Source organism: Miniopterus natalensis, chromosome X, assembly GCF_054644295.1.
Source record: "Miniopterus natalensis isolate mMinNat1 chromosome X, mMinNat1.hap1, whole genome shotgun sequence".
Classification (NCBI taxonomy): domain Eukaryota; kingdom Metazoa; phylum Chordata; class Mammalia; order Chiroptera; family Miniopteridae; genus Miniopterus; species Miniopterus natalensis.
In genome coordinates, this window is record NC_142103.1 from 31387086 (window position 1) to 31410605 (window position 23520).

Here is a 23520-nt window from a genome sequence, read left to right on the forward strand (position 1 = left end):
AAATCAGGGGTGATTCAAATTTACTTATGACCTAAACCTATGAACCAAGGTGTGCTCTTCCCGTTGGAGCATCGGGCTGTGAGCATCTCCCTTCTGTCTTTTATAAAGCATATTTTGCTCGATAGCAGTATTCTCTTTTAAGAGCCCAAGTGATGAATTAACAGAGTGCTAAATTAAAGGAATTTCAGCTGTGATACTACTAATGATTTCTTCATCATGGAAGAATGGCACCCCTAGCCTTATTTAAAGCTAAATATTCCATTCTGCTTTCACGCTCAGTACCACTGAATGAACAGTTGCAGGACAAACAGCCTGTCGCTCCATAGAAAGAGCACCGCATCCTGCCGCTCACTAGCTGTGCAACTTTGGACGACATGCTTAATTTCTCTGAGTTTCAGTTTCCTCGTGTATAAAACATGGTTCACAGAAAGAGTCAAATATAGGATCATTGAGCAAAAATGTTTGTCACGTAGTAGGTGTCGAATATCTACAATAGTTGAATATGCATATTTGGGAAAGCAGTACATTCTAACACCAACCTGGAATAGGCCCATGGAGAATAAAACGGAAAATGCTCTTTTTCAGGCTCATAAGCAACTTTAAAACAATGGATGAGCATAGTAGTAAAACCATAAATAAAATAATGTAACCCTGCCCTGTTCCATAGGCCGGGCTTTAGCACTAGATAATTACTTCTGCCTATATAAGGTTATATGCCAATCAAGTATCTTAAGCTGGCACAGCCCTGGGTGCTTTTTAGATAGATAGCATGGGTATTAGTGGATATTAAAGTCATACATACATGTCCATGCACTCAGGTGCATACACGCATATACACGCATGCATAGGGGCTTGCCACAAGAACCCCAGCCTGATGCTACATTTGGTTTAAACTGAGAGGTGTTTTATTGTGTGTGCGTCTTGGGTCTCTACTTGCACCCTCTATATCAGAGCTGTCCTATTTCCCAGTCGGTGATTTTGGGTTTCAAGGGATAGGAACCTACCTAGTGAAGCAAGCTTAAACAGGAAGGAATTTAATATAAGGCTGCAACAATCTCATGGAAGTCCAAGGGCAACCGACAAAGCCCAGTCAGGATCTCAGAAACTGGAAAGTCACCTGTTAAGTCAGAAACCATGGTCGTCCCTCCTTTCTCTCTCTCTCTTTCTCTCTCTCTCTCTCTTTCAGCTCGGGTCCTCTGCTTTCATAAGGCCCAATTTGGTGAAAACAGCCATTCACATCAATCATCTGCCTATTTTCTGGCTAGATCTATGCATCTTATTTCAAATTCTTGAGAAAGAGCAGTGGTTAGCCAGTGGCTTGACATCTTGGGGTGTGCCTGGGCCTGGGGTGTGGAGCGCAAAGCACTGAAGTAGCCCATCCATGTAAAAGGGACTGGCTGTGCTAAAAGGAGGAGCTGGATTTGGGCAAACTCAATTAGCCTAACATCTTTGCTGCTCTCGAAGTCATGACTTTTCAGAGGAAACAAGCCTGAAAGCCACGAGTTTTCCTTTTTCCAGATGAAATAAGCCCAGAAAATACAGCATGACACAAGTATTGGTTCATGCTAACCTTGACAGGTAAATCATCCTCGGCGTGCCAATTATATGACATCATCAGTATCAGTTTTAGACTGACTCTCTAATTCTATATGTAGGACATAGTAATTCATCGGTTAGTCAAAGTGATTGAAATAACCAATCATTAAAATATATTGTATAACTTAGATCTTTTAGTTTAACAAATATTTTTGATAACAAAATACATGGATTTCATGACTTTTTTTTTCTACCCCGGGCCCCTTCCTTAGGTATGGGTTAACTTTTGGTGTTTTGTACTTTCTTGCTTGCACAAGCCAAATCCATAATAATTTCCAGTTTGGATTCCTTTAAAGTGGAAGGAGAACTTCAAAAGACCTATGAGAGGAAGTGATATGATATCTGAGATTTGCTTCAAAATAATTGTGGTGGGAGAGTGGGTGGGATAGAGCTGGAACAAGACAGAACATGTATGGATAATTGTTGCAACTGGGTGCTGAGAATATCATGTTAATTATACTAGACTCTCTAATTTTAGACGTGTTGAAATTTTCCATAAAATTAAGTAAAAAACAAAACATACAAAGCAATCTGAATGTAGAGTCTTCTTAATTATTACAATTTCCCTCATCTTGTACTCTTTTCTCACCCACACCTAATTTGACAGGTTTTTTTTTAGCACCCTGCCTTTCCTGAGTCTTACAAAAGCATCCAGCCGAAATTTCACTGCAGCAACTACTCACTTTGCATTTCTATTTCATCAGTTTACATAATATTTAATTAAATCACGTAATTGCATTATTATGTACAACTGGCATAAATTTGGAACAAACTCAACTAATTCTCAACAAGCATACAACTCAAATGGTTGAAGCAGAAGTACCTGGGCAACATAGACACTTCGAACCACACTACTTCTGACCTCACTACTGGCCACACACAGTTAGCATATCATGGCCATTGGTCACTGGGTCTTCCCGAGTGTCACTTAATCTAGCAAGCTGATTAAGTGGAAGTTCACTAGGAGAGAATGGACTGTCCTGTTGTTATTATAACGTGTCTTACATTTTTCCAAGTTAAATTCTTTTTTTTTAATATATCTTTATTTATTTCAGAGAGAAACATCAATGATGAGAGAGTCAGTGATTGGCTGCCTCCCGCACGCCCCCTGCTGGGGATCGAGCCCGCAACCCGGGCCTGTGCCCTGACCAGGAATCGAACCCCGATCTCCGGGATCCTAGGTCGATGCTCAACCACTGAGCCACACCAGCCGGGCTCCAAGTTAAATTCTAACTTCAATTAATCTTCTTTTGTGATCTCAGACTTGGGGCGGTCGAAGATTTTGCGCTTGCCTCAGATGATCTTCCCGAGCCTAGCAGAGGCAGCGCGCCCGATTTTTTCAATTACGTAGAGTTAGCAAGCAAAAGCGGCGGGGGTGTTCCATTTCCATATGTTTATTATTGTCTTCCTCTGCTTTCCCACAACTCTCTGCTTCAGCTTTGCTCACTTCAAAAATTAGAAGTGAGGTTGCTTCACAGACACCGGCTTTGGCAAGGAGCCTGATTACACTTGCTAAGCCTCCTCATAGCAATATCGAGGAATTAATTAAAATGCTGAGACCAGAGTACCTTACCCAGAGAGACAGAATGAGTGCGCTGGGCGTCCCCAGCTCGAAGTTTCTGCAATCATTCGTTGAAATAGCTTGAGGAAGTGAGTCAGGTTTTATTTCACTATGCGGGGTGACAAAAGGTGATATGACATACCAATTTTTTTTTTTTTTTTAATGATAAAACTGTGAGGACCAAAATCCCCTCTCTCTTTCCCTCCCTCCATGGCACCTCATAAAGCTGCTTCCAGAATGAACCAGCCACACCGCACGCTGGGTGCCTTTTATCAAGCTCGTAGCCATGGATGCTGGAAAGGGCTGCTCTCCCTTTGCTTAGCCGCTTGGGTATCGGTAACTCGTGGACACACAGGAGCGAGGCAATTTGCTCTCCTGCCTGCGCCCCGCGTGTGCAGCAGCAGCGTGGCTCCCGCGTCACGCCGGGTCCACTCTTCAGAATGCGTGCTGTAAGCTCAGAGGCGCTAATAATCAAATTAAGCTGCTAACAAATGGCAATTTATAATGCTGAAACTAATGAGAGGTCAAAGAACTAGACTCTGCAAGGAGTTTTAATTATCCTGTCCTTTGTGACTCCGCGGGAACATTTTTAAAGGAACGCTGTCACCAGCATTCGACTGGTACTTTAAGTTTCATTAAGAAGATTTACATAGCCTATTACAAAAATGGGGAATATACGCTTTCTTTCCAAGCAGAGCAGGGATCTAAAACTTTCTTTCGGGGCTGGAAAGCAAGCATTGTCTTGCTTTGATGCTCAGTTAGAATACTGTGCCTGGATTCCTCTCCTTCCCATAGCGCTGATGGACAGAGGCACGGCGAGCCTGCTCAAGGGAATATTAGCTTGGGGAGCATATGGAAGGAGAGAACCGTAGCAAACAAAACTACAATAGATTTTTCTCTCCTTGTTTTCTGTGCCATTGCACTTCTTTGTTGGTGGTGTTGTTGGCCAGTTTGTTTGTGTTTTATTGACACCGTGATGCTCAGGCCTTCATTGCAAATATCTGCAGGAGGTACAGCCATTCCTCCCACTGCTGCTGCTTGTCTTCAGCTTCTCGTGCTTGCTGAGCCGGACACATGGCACGCATTTTCTTGAGCCACAGATCCAGGGACTTGTATTTCTTGCCCTAGAAGAATCTCCTGAGGCTCTCTTTCTGAGTCTGGTTAATAAGAGCAAGAACACAGGCAATGGATTTGCAAAGAACTCGCATCTCAGAGAACTTGGACACCATGTCGCCTGTCACTTTGGTGACAGGCAGCTGGGCCGGCTCCGCCTTCAGGTCATCCAGCTCTTTCAGCATCTCTTCCTTCAGGCTGCAAAGGCCTCAAGCCTTAATCTTGGCCCTGGCTGCACAAGCTGTCGCTGCTGCGTGCTCCAAGGGCAAGAGCTTCTTTTATTTCTCATTCGCAATTCTCCCTGTCACACATACATCCCTACGCCGCCACCACCACAGCCACCGCACCCACAAGTCAAAATGTTCTTCATCTTATGTGGCCTAAACCGCTTTCTGGGCTGTGTCTGACACAGGTTTGTTTGTTTATTTGTTTGCTTGGAGGGAACCGGCAAAATGGATTAATTGAAGAAAGCCACAATAGCACGTAAATGTGGACCCTCTCCAGCAAATATAAAACCAAAGAGCTGCTACCCTGGAAAGCTGGAGAAAAGATGAACTCAGAGGCATTTGAGATGTTAGCATCCATAGACCGTGAGCACTGCTGGTCTGGAAAGGTTTTTGCTACCAAGGTGGCTATTGTCCAAAGGTAATGTCCACCGGTCAAGCCAATTTAAGGCCAAAGAATATATCTGGGCAAGGAGTTTTCTTTTATCAATAACTGTGTCGCTGAAACAGCAAATGGGACACAAGAAAATCGAACACGTCCATATCATCAGGGCAGCAAGCGCAGAGCACGGAAGGGCCTGGGTGTTAAACTAGTTACCCTTATTGTTGGAAAAAAGTCAAAGTATAAAAGTAAATACAACAAGGAAATTGGGGACAGTGCAAGTAACAAAAGCTTTCTTCCTGGAAAGGATGGTAAAATGCGGAAATTCTGCTAAATTTGTCATCACTTGTTATGCTTTACTGTTCTTTCAAACTGTTAACCCATCGTTTCATGAGACAGTGTAGCTTAAGGGCTAAGGGCGCGGGCCCTGGATGCAAACTAAATTCCAGTTCCATCACTTACTAGCCATGCAGTGTCAGGCAGGTTACTTTTTTCTTTCTAAGCCTCAGTGTCCTCAGTTGTAAAATTGGGATAACAGCAAGGCAGTAAGGGCCTAGGCTTTGGAGCCAAACTGCCTGGGTTCAAATTCTCAGCTCCACCACTTACTGGCACTATGATCAGGAGCAAATTGCCTAACTTCTCTATGGCTCAGTTCCCTCCTCAATAAAATGGGGCCAACTGATTGTCAGGACTTCACAGAGTCATTTTGAAAATTGTAGAATACATGTAAAATACCTGGTAAGAGCTCAGTAAATACAAGTCACTAGTACTACCTCAGAAGGTTATTGAGAGAATGTAATAGGAAAATTAATGAAAAGCTTTTAAGTTCAGTATAGTAAGTGCTCAATAAATGCTAGCTTTTGTTATATGTTTTCCTTTTGACTCTTTGACTAGCTTTTAAGTTCATAGAGGACAGGTCTTATATTTTTCTCATGATACTATAATGTCCGGTACTGTGTTACATACAAGTAAGAATGATTCTACTATAGCCAACAGAAAGAGTAAAGTAACAAATCCTCATACAAAACTAAAAACTCAAATATCAAAACTGTGGACTCATAAGCCATGAAAAGATTGGATTTATTAAAAATCGATGGTACAGGTCAAACAGCATAACTGATTTTTGGAAAATTATAAATATTATCAAGAGACAATTTGGTGTTTGAGATCTTACTTGTGTAGGGGAGGGAAAATAATTTTTCCTCTACCCTTCTGAGTTCTTGGCAGAGAGACCCCCCCTCCCCTGCCCATAATAAAAGGCAAATTCACAGGAGAGAAAAAAAATTTTAATTACTTATGTGTACAATGTATGTATGGGAGTCCCCAAAAGATATGACACTCAAAGACAGCCAGACAATTGGTACTAAGAGAAGGGATAGGGGTCTGGAGCTATAAAGCAGGAAAGTCAATTCACTGGAAGCGGGGAAGAGCAAAGGCTCCCCTGACATGCAGGCCACTCTCTCAAGTAAAAAAGTGATCACTGCTTAGCCGGGCAGGCTCAGCAGTTGAGCAGCCACCTTTGATCCAGAAGATCTCGGTTCGATTCCCAGTCAGGGCATATGCCTGGGTTGCGGGCTTGATCCCCAGGAGGGGGCATGCAGGAGGCAGCCGATCAATGTATGACTCTCTCATCATTGATGTTTCTATCTCTCTCTCTCCCTTCCTTTCTCTGAAATCAATAAAAGTATTTTAAAAAAAAAGTGATCACTGGTAAGAGGTGTCTGGTACAGCCCTCTTTCTAATGGCAATTTACTTTATAAATGTAAGGGTAACTTAGAGCAGAAGTTTCCAAAAGGGTAACTTCTGCTCTATTTTCAGAGCTTTTCCCATGTCTGCACTTTCTCAAAATAATCTTTATAATAGGCATATTCTGAGGTGGCATATTCTGCTACCCTTCACTGGAAAATATTGATGACTGCAATAGATGATTCAGCAAAATAAAAAAAGGTCAAACTAATGGTGTTACATAGACATAGCTGGGAGGTAACTCTCACATTTGAAATTTCTGTGAATCACCTAACGAATTGCATTACATCCATATATCACTAAAAACTTCCTTCACAGTTTATCCTCGATACACATACCACTTTACTATTATTTACTTAATATCGTTTTTCTTTAAATTAACTTAAATTGTTTTTACTTATTGCTTTGAAAAGAAGAGTTTATGTCATTACATTAAACGGAAGCCAGTATCATTTGTCATAAATAGAAGGCAAGGCTAAAAAAGATCTATAACAAAAACAAAACAATGTTCTTAAAATCTAGCTAAATATCATTGCCTGGCAGAGGCCTCTGAGTCTGTGGCTTTGAAATCTGCTTTGTCTTTGTTAAAAAGTTTGATTAGGCCCGGCCGGTGTGGCTCAGCAGTTGATCATCGACGTAGGATCCAGGAGGTCGAGGTTCGATTCCCACAACAGGCCCGGGTTGCGGGCTCGATCCCCAGCAGGGGGCGTGCAGGAGGCAGCCGATCAATGGCTCTCTCATCATTGATGTTTCTTTCTCTCTCCCTCTCCCTTCCTCTCTCTGAAATCAATAAAGATATATTCTTTTTTTAAGAAAAGTTTGATTAGAATGTGTCAGAGCAATGTTCAAGACAGACATGCACCAAAGTGAGAACTGAAAATGAATTCGAAAGGGAAAGCTTCCCTACCCTGTGATTCAGTAGTATCTAACATCTATATATTCTGTGGGCCACCCGAAATCACTGTGTGATTTCACAAAATGCTGGCATTTGATCAATGAGGAGCGGTTGGTGGCTCCCCTGACTCCAGGGCAGCAGTGTCTCTTAAGATGCAGCCCTTGAATTATCTGCATCAGAATCACCTGTGGATGTTTTTTATAAATTAAAAAAAAAAAAAAAAAGGCAAGTAACTAATGAATCACTACTTAATCTGGCGACTGGCACCCAGAATATTATTACATTATTAAAGAACGCCTTCAGGTGATTTTTGATACACAATAAAATTTGAAAAACAGAGCTATATTATAACAATTACCGAGGAAGGCAGAACCCACCCCTACACCAGCTCTATGGCTACAGACAAGCTGAGGGAGGGGAGAGAAAAAAGACAGGAAAGTTTAGCTAAAGGAGGCAATCTACCCCTGCCTGGAAGAGCAAGACTACATACAGCCTAGGAGGTAAGCATTTAATTGGAGTATTCTAATACCAAAAGAGGTAAAAAAAAAAAGAGAGAGAGAAAAAAAGGAAAGAAAAGTGTCCAGCAATGCAGCAATAAGAGAACAAAAAGGTTCATGGAGAAGAGGGATTGATTTACAAGAAAAGATGAAAGGAATTTAAAATGTGGCTTTGCTAAGTGATCACTAAGCAGGGGTGTGATAACAGTTTACAAATGTTGGAACCGTACACTAAAAAGAGGAGGAGGGATTTGTTAAGTAAGAGCAAGGAGGGATAATTAGACATTGAGGGAACGTAATTGACCAAATTCTCATTGGATGGCACTCAGCCCCAGCCTTCCTGCTCTGCAGTGTCCAGCTCCTGCCCTGAGGGATATGCTCTGTCTCCCTCCCCAAACAAGCCCGAGCACCACTCCGGGGTGTCTGTGCCTTTGTTCGAGCACCCTCCTCTGAAGGCGAGCAGATTATGCCACCCCAAAATATGCCTCTTTGGCGTAGGATTATTGTGAGCTGATTATTTTGGAGAGGCTCCAGACACAGGGCAATCTCTGAAAGCAAAGTAGGAATTGCCCTTTCCTGAGGGAAATTTACTTTTTTTAAAAAGATTTTTTTTTATTTTTTTTATTTAGCAGCCCTAGCTGGTTTGGCTCAGTGCTTAGAGCGTCAGCCTGAGGACTGAAGGGTCCCGGGTTCGATTCTAGCCAAGGGCACATACCTTGGTCGCAGGCTCGATTCCTGGGGCCCTGTTGGGGTGTGTGCAGGAGGCAACCAATCGATGTGTCTCGCTCTCACATAGATGTTTCTCTCTCTCTCTCTCCCTTCCATTCTCTCTGAAAGGCAATGGAAAAAATATCCTCAAGTGAGGGTTAAAAAAAAAAAAAAGTTTATTGATTTTTACATAGAGAGGAAGGGAGAGGTAGAGAGCGAAACATCGAGTGGCTGCCTCCTGCACGCCCCCTACCGGGGATCGAACCCCAAAACCAGGCCATGCGCCCCTACAGGGAATGGAACTGGCAACCTCTTGGCCCGTTGGATGATGCCTAACAAACTGAGCCACACCAGCCAGGGCGAAATTTACATTTTATATGGGAAAAAATCTACTTGTAAGAGTGTCTCCCTCTCTGTACCAGGAAAAGAAGGATGACTGTAAATCACAAAAGAATTTTATCAGTGGAGAAGGCACCGACTTAAATCTGCATAACAACCTTACCCCTGGCCACTGTGCTTTTCCTGGTCACACCCCATAACTGACCCCCCCGGCCCCCAATATCATTCTTTTGTCTTTAGCTAAAAATGGAGTTTTAAGGTTAGGGCTTGGGCCATTTGGGGGAGTTTATTCAGTTTTTCTGGGTCTCTCCCAGGTATGTAGGAGGGAGAGACCCAGAATCCTTTTAATCTGTCTTTTCTTAGGGGAGGGGTCTCAGCTAAAAACCTGGAGGCACAGAGGGGAGACTATATTTCCTCCCCTCCGCCTCCTGATTCCCAGGCCACTGAGGCTGTCATGACCCCGCACTCCTTCCCAAATCACCGCCTGAACTCCAGATCCCCAGCGCAAAGCCTGCAGAGAGCGTCACAGGAGGGTCTGCACTGGAGCTCAGGAGGCCTCCACTTTAAGAAGCTGAGACATAGCTTGGCAGCGGGGCCAGATTAGGGCAAAGCTGACCAGTTGTAAAATTTGTCTTTAGTGCACTTTTGGTACCAACCCCAGCTCCATTCCCAGACATCTCAAAATATATAAGTAGGTGTCACTCCTGTAAGAGGAGAAAGAGATCAGAGACATTGGTCATGTATGGACCATGGTACCTGTGGGAGCAGGGATGGTGATCACTGGAAAGGAGCCCTGTGGAGAAAGGACAATGCTTAAATAAATACAAGGACTCTAAAGTTAGAATTTTAGACCCTGGGTCATCTGGGCGCTGAGCTTTGGGGGGAAAGAGGAACACCATCAGTAGGCCTCAGTTTACCACATTAGTGACCCTATGGGAGAAAAAAAATTTCCCTATTCCATTCTATGTTCTTGGCTGAGACCTCCCTCACCCCCATAATAAAAGACATTAACAAGAGAAAAACAGGAGTTTAATAACATGTATGCCTCAGCTAAACCTGGCAGATACTGAGGAAAACCCAGCAACTCCCTGAGCTAAGATGGCCCAAGCCACCACCTTAAATACCATTTCCAGCTAAACACAAGAGGAAATGGGGGACTGGGGAGGGCAGTGACGGGAGGTTACTAGGAAAAGCACATTAAGCATGAATGAGGTGGTTGTGAAGATTAAAATCAGGGCCTTCTCCAACTTCCTGATAAAGGGAGACACCCTTACAAATGGGGATTTCCCTTATAAAATGTAAATTTCCCTCACAAAAGGCAACTTCTACTTTGTTGTCAGAGATTCTCCTGTGTCTGCAGCTTCTAAAATAATCAGCCCCAAATGAATCTCACGCCAAAGAGGTGTGCTTTGGGATGGCACGTTCTGCTCCCCTGCACCACACTAGCGGCTCTAAGCTGCTTCCCCCCAACTCTGAACTGATCAGTGACCCCCAGAGAACCTGGATGTTAGAACAATGCCCTCTGCTCACCCTCTCTGTGCCCTGACAACTCGGGGACATTAACCTGTCAGCACTTCACAGAGACCACTTACTGAAGGCCTGTCATCACAGCAGAGCAGTTTGTAACTTTAGAGTCTCAATTTTATTCAGATTTATGTAAGCCTCCACATATACCACCTGCATTTTCCCTCCCGACCCTTTTACAGTTTCTCGATGGCTCACTTAACTGTGGACTCACGTGAGCTTAGAATGCTGTTCAATCAGCCAAATATTTCCTGGCTGAGAGAATTATTAAGTTAAGAAATGTGGCATAAGTGGAATAATTTGAGACTCCAGCTAGACTGGACTGAAAAGCAAAATGCAGAGGAAGGGCTTAAAATACACCCCTTGATGGATGGCCTGAGTCTTTGCTGGGTCTCTTCCATCTATGTGTTTGATATAATAAAGAAGCGCTGTACTTTCCAAAGAATTTCACATGACCGTAGAAGAGTGTCTTTCATTGTATTTTAATTGGGGTTTAATACAGAACATGTATGAATCTCCTCTTCATCAGTTGCCTGGCGTTTCTACCAGAAGCAGATAAAGGATTGACACCTGAGGCTGGGCGTTGCTATAAGGGACCTCTGTTGCTTTTGTCTGTTTGTCTGTCCGGTACCTACCTCTTGCCTCCTTCACTTGGGAAAAGAACCCTTCTTTCCTGTGGGGGAACACAGTTCATGTGGTTTTAATCCTGCCTTGGCCACAGGGATGGTCTCATGGCATCGGAGTGGTCTTATTGAAACCATTGTAATTTAAGCTAGTTATGGATAACTGGAAAGGAGCAAACGAAAGGACAGATATCATGGGCATGCCACTTGTGCAGCTTTGCCAGCAAGCTGCAGTACGGCTGCGTGCCCAGTAAAGCCTGGGTGACATAGGGAAGGTACTTGTCTGTCGGTCACACCTGGGAACAGGTCACTGGCCAGAGTAGGTGTGGCCACTGCGAGCCAGAGAAGATCTAAAATATTTAATCTCCGAAACAAAGGCGTTTGCTCATTTACTCCCTCGGGACTCTTGTTGCAGGGGACACGTTCTCCTGCCCCCGCAGTCGCCCGCATGGCCCACCGCCACGTGGGCCCCACGCAGTGGACTGATGGCTGCAACTAGCCTGCTGCTGTGCCGGACCCAGCTGCACCCCTTCCAGGCCTGGATGAAGGGAAACGGGACTTTGGAAATGCAGGGGTGTAATTCCACGAAAAGAAAGCTTCCTGCCACATCGCATTCTCCCATGGGGGGGGGCTCCAGAAATGCTTATTCCAGGGGTGTCTCAAGAACTCCACTCCCACTAGCAATGGAGAAAGACCGTTCATGCATTTCTCCAAAAACATTATGACCCAGGGCTGGCCGATCAGAATACTTCTCTCTGGCCCCAGTGACCGGCCCAGGGATGAGCGCATGAAATGAGGCTTTCCAAGTGCTTCAGCTGACATTGCTGGTGGCCGATTGTCACCCTGCCACGCCTGGGCCTCTGTGGGGAGGGGCTGTGTGAGAATGAAAGCCAGCAGCAGCGATGGGTGGAGAGAGTGGGGACTCCTTGATCTAGGCTGAATTAGCCTGGAGCTAATTGAAACCCCCCTTCCACTTCACAGGTACATGAGCCAATACATTCTCTCTCTTTTTTTTTACTTAACGTTAATTTGTATTGAGCTTCTGACACTTGCAACCAAAATATTTCAAAATAGCACACTTTCATGGTTTACTTCGGGAAAACTGAATTAACTATAAGGAAATACCTTGCTTTATGTAATTGGTCTCTATTTCAGAAGATGGGGGTCAATAAATTTTGTGAATCACCTCAGATGAAAGATAGCAGAATATGCAATCCCAAAATGGGCCTCTTTCACAGGAGGATCATTTTTGGCTGATTATTTAGAAAAACTGAAGACATGCAGAGGCTCTGAAAATGGATTGGAAATTACCCACCTCTAAGGGGCATTTACATTAGAAAGGGGCCCTGTAGCAGGAAGAGAGCTATTACCTGACCACACTTTTTCACCTGAGAGGCTTCTCTGCATAGCAGGGCAACCTCTGTTTAACATAGTTTTCTCTGACCTCCCTGTGAATTGCTTTCCCCTCTTTGAAACCTCAGACCTCTATCTCTTTCCTTAGCTCAGGATGGTATATAAACCCCAATTGCCTGGCTGCCCTTAGAGTCATATATCTTTGTGGGGTTCCCATACATACATATGTATATATGTTTAAATTGTTTTTTTCTTCTGTTCATCTGTCATTTTGTGAATGGAAGGGGGTCTCAGCCAAGAACCTAGAAGGTGAAGAAAAAATTATTTTTTCTCCCGTACACATACCATCAAGAATAATACATTGTTAAAAGGAGACCTGTTGGGATCTATTATATTACCAATTTTTTTTTTTTTTTTTAAGCAAAGGCATTACAAACCAAATGGAAAGGTGCAGGTAACTCATAGCCATTCTGGGAGTGCTGCTCAGCTGGCTTTCATGATCTCAGAAAGGTAGCAATGGCTTTAGTGACTTCATTACTTTCTGGGTTTAATTCTCACCCTTGCAGGCTTAGAAATGTGATTTAGTTGGTGCAATAAGATGTCCCTCAAGAAAGGATTCACATTAAGCAAGCTCACAGAGACTAAAATAGAAAACCAAAATGCCAATTGATTCATGGACAAGATGACAATCATCCATTGGACTAGAATCCTTCATCAGCAGGTCTTTGCATTCTGTACTTTAGGACAGAAGTTTCATCCTGATCATATTGATTCAGCCTATATATGCCTTTCCTAGGTGTGTGGTATAGTATATATAACACTTGGAATTAGATGTCAATGTTCTCAAGTCATGGTGTTACTGGAGGGGAGAGGGCCTCATCTCCCCCGGTTGCTCATGGAAGTGGGGCTCTTGGCGTACCACTGGAATAAGCATTTCTAGAGGCCCCCGAGGGAAGATGTAATATGGTAGAAAGCTTTATTCCTGCGGAATTACACCCCTGGATTTCCAAAGTCCAATTTCCCTCAGTCCAGTCATAAAAGAAGTGTAGCTGGGGTTTCAGTGGAGCTAAAATCAGAGCCAGCGTCCAGAGTTTCCTTTCCATGTCGGAGCTGGGTCCAGTCCAGCATCAGGCTTGTGTTTCTCACTGCAGTCCATTAGTCCCTTGCACGTGGGGTCCACATGACCAGGGGCCCACAGGGATGAGTGCAAGGAAGCCAAGAGGGAGCCAGGAGCATATGAGCGGGGAACAACAAGAACAGGAGTCCCAAGAGAGTGACCGCCTTTGTTTAGGGGATTATGTATTCCCAAATGTTCAAGTGCTTGCAGTGGCCATGCCCATTCTGTCCAAACACCCCTGTCCCCAGGTGTGATTGACAGGCAAGTACCTTCCCTATATCACCCCAGCTTTACTGGGCATGTATCTATCTTGCTTATGTGGTTCCCTGGGGAGTGCAAAATTGCACCTTCCTGGTGAAGCTACCCAAATGACATGTCTATGTCTGGCCTTCCCTTTGTTCCTTTCCTATGACAAATAGCTAGCTAATTACAACAGTATCAAGGGAATGTCACATAAAAATCTGGATTTACAACTTCTCTTGAAAAATCAGAATACCTACTAACACTGGTTCCTCCTATTATGGCATCAATTGCTTGTATCTGAATAGGGCTTGAGCTCTTTGTATGACATGGATTCTCCAATATACTAGAGTCCCCATCAGTCCCATTTTCTTCATTTATATCCCATCCTGGCCTATGCAGGCAGTTGAGTTTGACACATTTAGAAAAGAAAGCTACATGTGAAGCCAATAAGCTCATTCTTTTTCCCTAACCACATGGGTTGGTTCAACAGTGGGAATGTGAGCAAACCCAATGTAATTAGACGGAATCTCAGGAGTTTTGCTGGAAATGCTGGGACCAAGAAGCTCACTATTTTTTTCTGTTGCACATGAATAAGGAGGCATGTATGTCTCGGTGTTGCTGACAGCCATCCTGGGACTATAAAGGAAGCAAATCTTACAGGAGACAGCAAAGACACCAAAATAAATAGGGTCCTTTGGGACTTGATAGAGCTGCAGGATCAAGCCTCACCTAAAGGTACAGAAGAATTTTCAGGTACAAAGGCATCATTATTTAAACCAGTTTGAGTTGGATATAAAGCAGAGCAGAATATGCTACACCAAAATATGTCTTTTTGGCATAAAGATTATTTGGGGATGGTTATTTTTGAGGGGTTACAGACACAGGAGAATCTCTGGAAACAGAAGTTGCACTTGGTTAGGGAAATTTACACTTATAAGGAAAATCTCCACTTGTAAGAATGTCTCCCACTCTGTACCAGACTTTTTAGATAATTAAATCTCTAATGTGGGAGGTATTAAACTTCTGCTTTTCTCCTGTTAATCTGTCTTTTTTTTATGGGGGTGGAGGTCTCAGCCAAGAACCTAGAATGATGGAGGGATTATTATTTTTCCCCCTCTATAGGTGATTTGCCACAAAAAAGTATTCTGATATGGGAAAAGTATTTTTTCCCCAAGCAATGCCAAAATCCCTTAGAAATCCTGAGGGAAAATAAGCTGAGGATTACTACTATCAGCTACAAGATAGAATAAAATTAGGGTTCACTAACTGAATCCCACTTTTAGTACCAACTTCATGAGATTGTATCTAGTTTGCTTGGATTAGATTTTTTGATGTTCCCAAACTCTTTAGCTCTCACAGGCAACTTCTTACTTGGCCCATACATGGCTTGTCACAGTCTTCTTAGAAAGATTTAAGATTTGAGGTCTACTCTATTACCCCAATTTTCAAGGTTTGTGTAAGATATTTTATAGGCTTACTCATGTACTGTGAATAAAAGGGACATATATGACATTGGCATGTAATGAAATTACACAGGATATTTTAAAATCCAGGAATATATTTAGAGAGAGAGGAAAAAAACATCCATTTGTTGTTCCATTTATTTCTGCATCATTGGTTGATTCTTGCATGTGCCCTGACCAGGGGTCAAACCCGCAACCTTTGTGTATCAGGATGACGCTCTAACCAACTGAGCTACTTATGTATAATGGGCTTTATAGAAAGCTCTTTTTTTAAATTATTTTTTTAATCTTCACCCACTGATATTTTTTTTATTGAGTTTTAGAGAGAGAGGAAGGAAAAGAGAGAGAGAACATCCATGCAAGAGAGAAACATTCATCGGTTGCCTCACATACAGACCCTGATGGGAACTGAGCCCGCACCCTGGGCATGGACCCTGATCAGGAATTGAACCCACAATCTTTTGGGGTACAGGACGACGTGCTGACCAACTGAGCCGCTGGGCCAGGGCAAAAGTTCTTTTAATTTCTTTCCTATTTATGTATTTCAGATGATTAGAGTTGGCAAATAATAATTCTTTAGAAAAAAATATATTCAAATTGTTTTAATCTCTTTCTTATTTTTATGTATTTCAGATTGCTAGAGTTGACAAATAATAATTCCTTAGATAAATTATTATTCCAGAAAGCCCCACTACACATAATGAAGTTCTTGCAAGAATGTTCATAGCTTCAGTCAGAGGACCGCTTCCCCTCCTCAGGTCCTTAGAGCTGTTTATTCTTATTTTGTACAGAATTCAGACAAACCTGATGGGGGGGGGCATAAAAATTTAGAAGTAGTAAATCAGAAGTGTGTGCTGAAGCAGTGTTCTTAGGAGTAGACACTGAGAGGAAGGGAGAGAAAGACACAAAGAGAGACTCAAAAACCACAGCATTATTGAGCCACAGCTGAAATACAAAAACTCTCTGAAAACAATCCGGCAACATGTATAGGGTATTACAATTGCTGGTATTCCTGATGAAGCTGAAAGTGAAATTATGTTTGATAGGTTTTATTTAAGAAGACATATAGCCCAGCCAGTGTGGCTCAGCGGTTGAGCACCGACCTAGGATCCAGGAGATCGCGGTTCGATTCCCGGTCAGGGCACAGGCCCGGGTTGCGGGCTCGATCCCCAGCAGCTCTCTCCCTCCCTTTCCTCTTTCTGAAATCAATTAAAAAAAAAATAATTTTTTTTAATTAAAAAAAAAAAATATATATATATATATATAAAGAAGATATATAATTACACTATATATTTTGGAAGTATTTCTTAAGAATTAAGCTGTAGCTTTCAATGTAATATACTTCAGTTATAACAACACAGTTCTTGGCATATGGTAGTAGCTATATATATATCAGGTAGTTATAAATCCATTTCGCTTTCTTGTGGAGACCATGCTTACGAACTGACAATTTGAGTGTGTTTGTATCTGTTGAAAAAATTATTTATGTGGAACATTACTTACCTACAAAGAAGTTGTGTTAAGACGACCATATTTTTCAACTATAAATTTGGTCATATAGTCTGAGAAAAGATTTTTCTCCAGTCCCTGAGTGTATTTATGTCAGAAGCCTTGCAAAAGCATAAAAATAAAATAATTTCCCTTTATTTAAAAGAATAAAATGAGATTAAATTAAGACTATTAAATTTATATATATATATATATGATGTGTTCCTTATGGAATATAATCACTCACCAACCACAAAATTTTCTGAAGCAAAAGTCTACCATATAAGAATTTACTTTTGCATAACTTCTAGAGCCACAAGGACTTAGCCTGAATTATACTAGTTACTTCTGGAAATGGTTATTTGAAAAAGAGTAAGGGTTTTACAATGCAGCTCTAAGAGAGAAGACCTGAATCCTGACCTTGGAGCTGCCTCAGTTAGTAAGGCAGAGCTAAGATGTGTAAAAATTGCCCTGGCCCGGGGGCTCAGTTGGTTGGAGCGTTGTCCAGTACACCCAAAGGTCATGGGTTCGATTCCCAGTCAGGGCACATGCCCAGGTTGTGGGCTCGATCCCCATTGGGGGGCGTGCAGGAGGCAGCCGATCAATGTCTCTCTCTCTCTCTCTCTCTGTCTCTTCCTCTCTCTCTAAAAACCAATAAAAACATATCCTTGGGTGAGGATTTTTAAGAAAAAGATGTGTGAAAATTTTCTCTAGGACCACGATGATGTCCAGGCGTAGGGAGGCAGCTACACTAATTCTTAAGAGTCTTAAAATCAGAAAAGCACATCACATTTAGTTGAGGGGCAATACACACACATACCCACACATCAAAATGTCATGTAGTAGGTACATTATCCACAACAAAGCAAAATGAATTTACAAGCCTCTGATAACTTTGAAAAAAGGCCAGGGGTGGAACCAAATTTTATTGGCCTTAGGTTTGGAGGTACCTGTTTTAGAAAAAGGACACAGAATTATTAATACAAAATTCGATATAAAATGCACAGCAGTCTGAACCAAATACAAATAAATAGGCTACATTTATAAAGTTTACAGAAACACAGCCATGTGACAAGCACATGGCTATGGTCCTTCGAGGATTTGGAAGATGCTCCTGCAAAAGAGGGACTTTGAAGCATAAGCTTCAGTAGCTTCATGGTAAATTCGCCTTGGAGGAAAGCAATCCTTTAAAGGTCCAGAAAGTTAAGTACAGTCAAGTGCCACATAATGACATTTCCATCAGTGATGGGCCACATACTCGCAAGTTTACACCAGCAGCAGCCTCATACGTCTCAAGTTTACGTTCCCTGATTGCCTTCTATTTTCTAGTGCTTCATTTAATCTCATGTCGTTCTGTGAAGTAGTAACATGCTGCACAGACTCGTGGCCTAGGTGTGTAGTAGGCTATGCCATCTAGGTTGTGTAAGTGGGCTCTGTGATGATTTCTCAGAACGTATCCCCGGCATTAAGTGGCTCATGGCAGGAATGACAGATAAAAATTAACTATACATAATTATACAAAATTAACTATACATAACTATACAAAATTAACTATACTTAATCATTCATTACCAAGTGTGTATGCCCAGAGTTAGCCAAACTCTGAGGGTTGAGAGCACAGTCCTTCAGATCGCCAAGTCGGCCCAAGACTTATGACATCAACTGCAAGGATTTAGGGTCTAACTACAAAGTCCACAAAACTGCCCTTACTGTTGACACCAACTAGGAGTTCAGGGGAATTTCCAAAACCTTCCTCAAATGTGATCGTTCACTATGAAGAGTCACAGAACTCCCTGAAAGCCATTGTACTCACAGTTATGGTTTATTACGGGAAAGGAGCACAGATCCAAAAGAAGAGGCTCATAGGGTAGGCCGTGGGGGGGCTCCAAATGCAAGGTTTTCATTGTCCTCTGGATGCATTGCCCTCCAGGGTCCAGGTGTGACAATATACACGAAGTGTTGCCAGCCAGGGCAGTGTACATGAGCTTGCACCTAGAGATTTCACTGAGGCTTCATTGCATAGGTATGTTGATTGATGATTGATTGATTGATTACCTATGTGCTTGAACTCAGTTTCCAGCAGCCTCCGCCTTTCCCCAGAAATCAGGCTGATTGATACCACATGTTATGATTGGCTTACTATTAGTCACCTCATTAGCATAAACTATCAGGTATGGTCAAGGGGCCCCCCATAAATAACAAAGACTCTCCTATTACTCAGGAAATTCAAAAGGTTTAGAGGTTACCTCCCAGGAGCCAGGGACAAAGACTGGACCTCTCTTTGGGCGAGGAAAAATTCTTTACTAGATAATGTAAAATATCATTGATGTACTCTTTAGTATATTTCTAATTTTATTTTTATGAATTTTCACAAAATCATGTTTATAGGTCACCATGGTTCCCCAACTTTTTTTTTTTTTTTTGGTAGACTTACAAATTCCTTAACTTCATCATCTTTGCCAGATAGTGGGAGGGGAGATTATTTTGTCAGTATGATTTAGGTCATCTCTGTAAAATGTGACAATTTACAACTGTGACAAATGTCAAAACTGGTCGAATCGGTTTTATTTTTTTATTAGCTCTTGCAAATGACAGCAACGGCTTAAAAATAACTTTAAGGAAGGAAAGGAATTGATTGGCTCACGTAACTAGAGAATCTTGCAAAGAGTATCTTGCTGTAAGAGTGGCTAACATCAGAGCTTCAGAAAATACTATCGAGCCTCAGTTTCTTCCAGTTACTCAGTTGTACTTTCTTTTTGCAGGGGACCAAAAATGGCCATCCACAGCTCCAGGAGAAAAAAGAATCACATGCTCCCAATAACGCTACTAAAATTGATCACGTTGCCCGGCCGGGGCTCAGCGGTTGAGCGTCGACCTGGGATCCAGGCGATCGGGGTTCGATTCCCGGTCAGGGCACAGGCCCGGGTTGCGGGCTCGATCAATGACTCTCTCATCATTGATGTTTCTATCTCTCTCTCTCCCTCTCCTTTCCTCTCTCTGAAATCAATAAAGAGATATTTAAAAAAATAAAATAAAACTGATCACGTCCTTATGTCATGTGCACATTCCTGACCCAATCCCTTTGCCTCTGACTTTCGAGGCCCACAGGATCCCGTTTTGTAAATCTGAAATCTGGAGGGTGAGGACTGTCCTGATAAAATGACAAAGCTGAAAGTGGTACAGGGGTAGTTAATCAAAGGAAAACGGGACCGTTGCTATTAAACGAAGAGTGAGGGGCTGCTGGTCACACAGAAACAACCACCCTATTAATAAGCCCTTGATCAGATGGTCAGTTAAGAATATTTATTTCAATCAATCTTTTTTAAACAATTGTATATTATTTTTCTTAAGATTTTTTTTTTTTTTCTTATAAGAAAGAGAGGAAGGGTGAGAGAAAGAGAGAGAGAGAAACATTGATGTGAAAGAGACATGTGGATCAGTTGCCTCCCTAGGCACCTGACTGGGGACTGAACTGCAAGCCCAGTGCTGGCCTGGCCAGGAACGGGGCCCATGACCTTCCAGGCCCTGAGACAACTCTCCAACCACTGAGCCACACAGGCCAGGCCAGACTCACCTCCTTTTTGCTGTATTATACTAATAGGTGCGAAGAGGTATTATATCACCGAGGCTTTGATTTGCGTTTCCCTAAGGACTAACGGTGTTGAGCATGTATGCACGGGCCATACCGGCCTTTGCGTGTCTTCTTTGGAGAAAGGTCTCTCCAAGGCCCTTGCCATCTCGTTCACTGGGTTTTTAGCTTTTGTGTTGTAGAATTGTAAGGGTTCTCTCTTTATGCTGATGATTAGACCCTTATCCAATATAGAATTCGTAACTATATTCTCCCATTCCATGAAGTGTCTTCTCCCTTTCTTGTTAGTTACATTTGCAGCATAAAACATTTTTTTTTAAAGTCTGATTTATCTGTTTTATTTTGTTGCTTGTGCTTTTCAGGTCATAGCTGAGAAACCATTGTCTAAACCCAAGCCACAAAGATTTACATGTATAGCTTTCTTCAGAGACTTTTACAGTTTTAGCTCTTACATTTAGGTTGTTAATCCATCGTAAGTTTTTGTATATGACGTGTGGTATGTGAGTTTTGTATACAAGTTTAGTTTTACTTTTCCAGATGGCTATCCAGTTGACCCAGCCTCATTTCTGGAAAAGAATATTTCTTAATTGAATTGCCTTGGCACCCTTGTTGAAAATTATTTGACAATATATGTGAAAGTTTACTTCTGGAATCTCAATTCTATCCCACTGATTTATATGTCTATCTTTATGCTAGTGCCACACAGTCTTGGTTACTGGAGCTGTGCAGTGAATTTTAAAATGAGGAAGTATGATTCTTCCTACTTTATTCTTTTTCAATTTGTTTTAGCTATTCTAGATTTCTTATAATTCCATATGAATTTTAGTATCTGCTTGTCGATGTCACTAAAAAACACAGCTTGGCTTTTGATAGAGATTGCATTGACTCTGGGGCTTAATTTAGGGAGTATTTCCATCTTAACAATATTAAATCTTCCAATCCATGAACATGTCTTTCCATTAATTTACGTCTTCTTAAATTGATTTTAATGATGCTTTTTAGTTTTCAACATACAAGTCTTGCACCACTTTGATTAAATTCATTCTTAAGTATTTTATTATTTTTAATGCTATTATGAGTGAAATTATATTCTGAATTTCATTTTCAGATTTTTTATTGCTAATGGACAGAATACAATTGATTTTTGTATATTGATCTTGTATCCTGCAACCTTACTGAACTCATTAGCTCCAATATATTTTTTGTGAGTTCCTTAGCATTTTTATATGCAACATAGTGTCTTCTTAAAAATAGAGGTAGTTTTCTTTCCAATCTGGATAGCTTTTATTTCCTTTTCTTACTGAATTTCCCTGGCTAGAACCTCCAGTACAATGTTGAATAGAAGTAGTGAGAATGGACATCCTTGACACCTTCCTAATCTTAGTGGGTAAGAATCCAACCTTTCACCATTAAGTATGTTGTTATCTGTGGGATTTTCAGATACCCTTTATCAGGTGGAAAAATTTCCCTTCTGTTCCTAGGTGTTGAACCATGAAAGTGTGCTAAATTTTGTCAGATGTTTTCCCACATCTGTTGAGATGCTCATGTGGTTTCTGTCCTTTTTTTCTATTAATATGATGTATTATATTGCTTTTTACATACTTAACTACCTCTGCAGCCTGGGACAAACCCCACTTGGTCATGATGTATAATCCTTTTGATCTACTGCTAGATACTGTTTACTAGTATTTTATTAAGGATTTTTGTGTCCACATTCATAAAGGCTATTGATCTGCAGTTTTCTTTTCTTGTGATGTCTTTGTCTAGCTTTGATAGCAGGGGAACACTGGCATCTTAAAGAGAGTTAAGAAATGTTTGTTCCTCTTCGAAGTTTTGAATGAGCTTTTGAAGATTTGATCTTAATTCTTAAACAATTAATTAGAATCCATCAGTAAAGCAATCTGGCCCTGGACTTTTCATGTGAGAAGATTTTTGATTTACTAATTTAATCTCATGCAAGTTTTCTTATGCTTAATGTTTTTGCATTATATACCATATTCCGTCCTTTAATTTTCAACCTATTTGTATCTTTATATTTAATGTGTAGCTCTTGTAGACAGTATATAGTGTTTCTTGTATCCATTTCACAATTTCTGCTCTTTAATAGAAATGTTTAGTCCATTTACATTTAAACTAGTTATTGATATGGTTGTATTTAAGTCTGCCATTTTCCTTTTTTTTTTTTCAATTAGTTATACCTGATTTTTGTTCTTCTTTTCCTGCATTTTTTTTTGTTTTGTTAGTAAATCTTTTATTTTAATTCTTCTATTCCCTTGCAAGAGATATCTTTTTGCACAATTTTTTTTAGCAGTTGCTCTGGAGATCAGATTTTACATATTAACCCATCAAAATCTCCTCAGAGTGAATATTGAATTACCTCAGGTAAAACATATTAACCTTCCAATGATATATTTCTAATTATTATTGCACATTATTAGTGTTATAGTTACTATATATATATATATATATATATATATACATATATATATATAGTCTATAAATATTATAAGCCCAATAATACATTTTTATAAGTTTTGCTTCAAATAGTCATATGGCTTTGGAACACTTTAAGAGAAGAAAAGAAAAATTACATAGTTTTGGATTTCTTTTCAATCCTATACTTTGGAGCTGCCCTCTGTTGTCATTTTCTTTCAGCCTAAATAATTTCTGTTAGCATTTCATATAGTTCAGGTCTGCTGGCAACAAATTCTGTCAGTTTTTGTTTACCTGAAAATGTATTTATTTTGCCTTAATTTTTGAAAGTTATTTTTGCTGAATATAGAATTCTTGGCCAATAGTATTTGGGTGTTTTTTTTAAATTCTGTTTGTTTTTGTACTTCTAGCACTTTAAAAAAAATTTTTTTATTGATTGATTTTAGAGAGAGAGAGTAAGAGAGAGCAAGAAAGAGAGACAGGCAGAGAAAGACATCGATTTGTTGTTCCACTTAGTTATGCATTCATTGGTCGATTCTTTTTTTTTTTTTTAAGATTTTTTATTGATTTTTAGAGAGAAAAGAGTGGGGAGGGAGAGGGGAGAAGGAAACATCAACGTGAGAGGG

At 41.2% G+C, this 23520-nt stretch overlaps 1 pseudogene; it reads right to left on the reverse strand.

Annotated features, from left to right (window-relative positions):
• Nucleotides 1-4137: 4137 nt before the first annotated feature.
• Nucleotides 4138-20609, reverse strand: LOC148090449 (large ribosomal subunit protein uL29 pseudogene; annotated as a pseudogene).
• Nucleotides 20610-23520: the final 2911 nt, after the last annotated feature.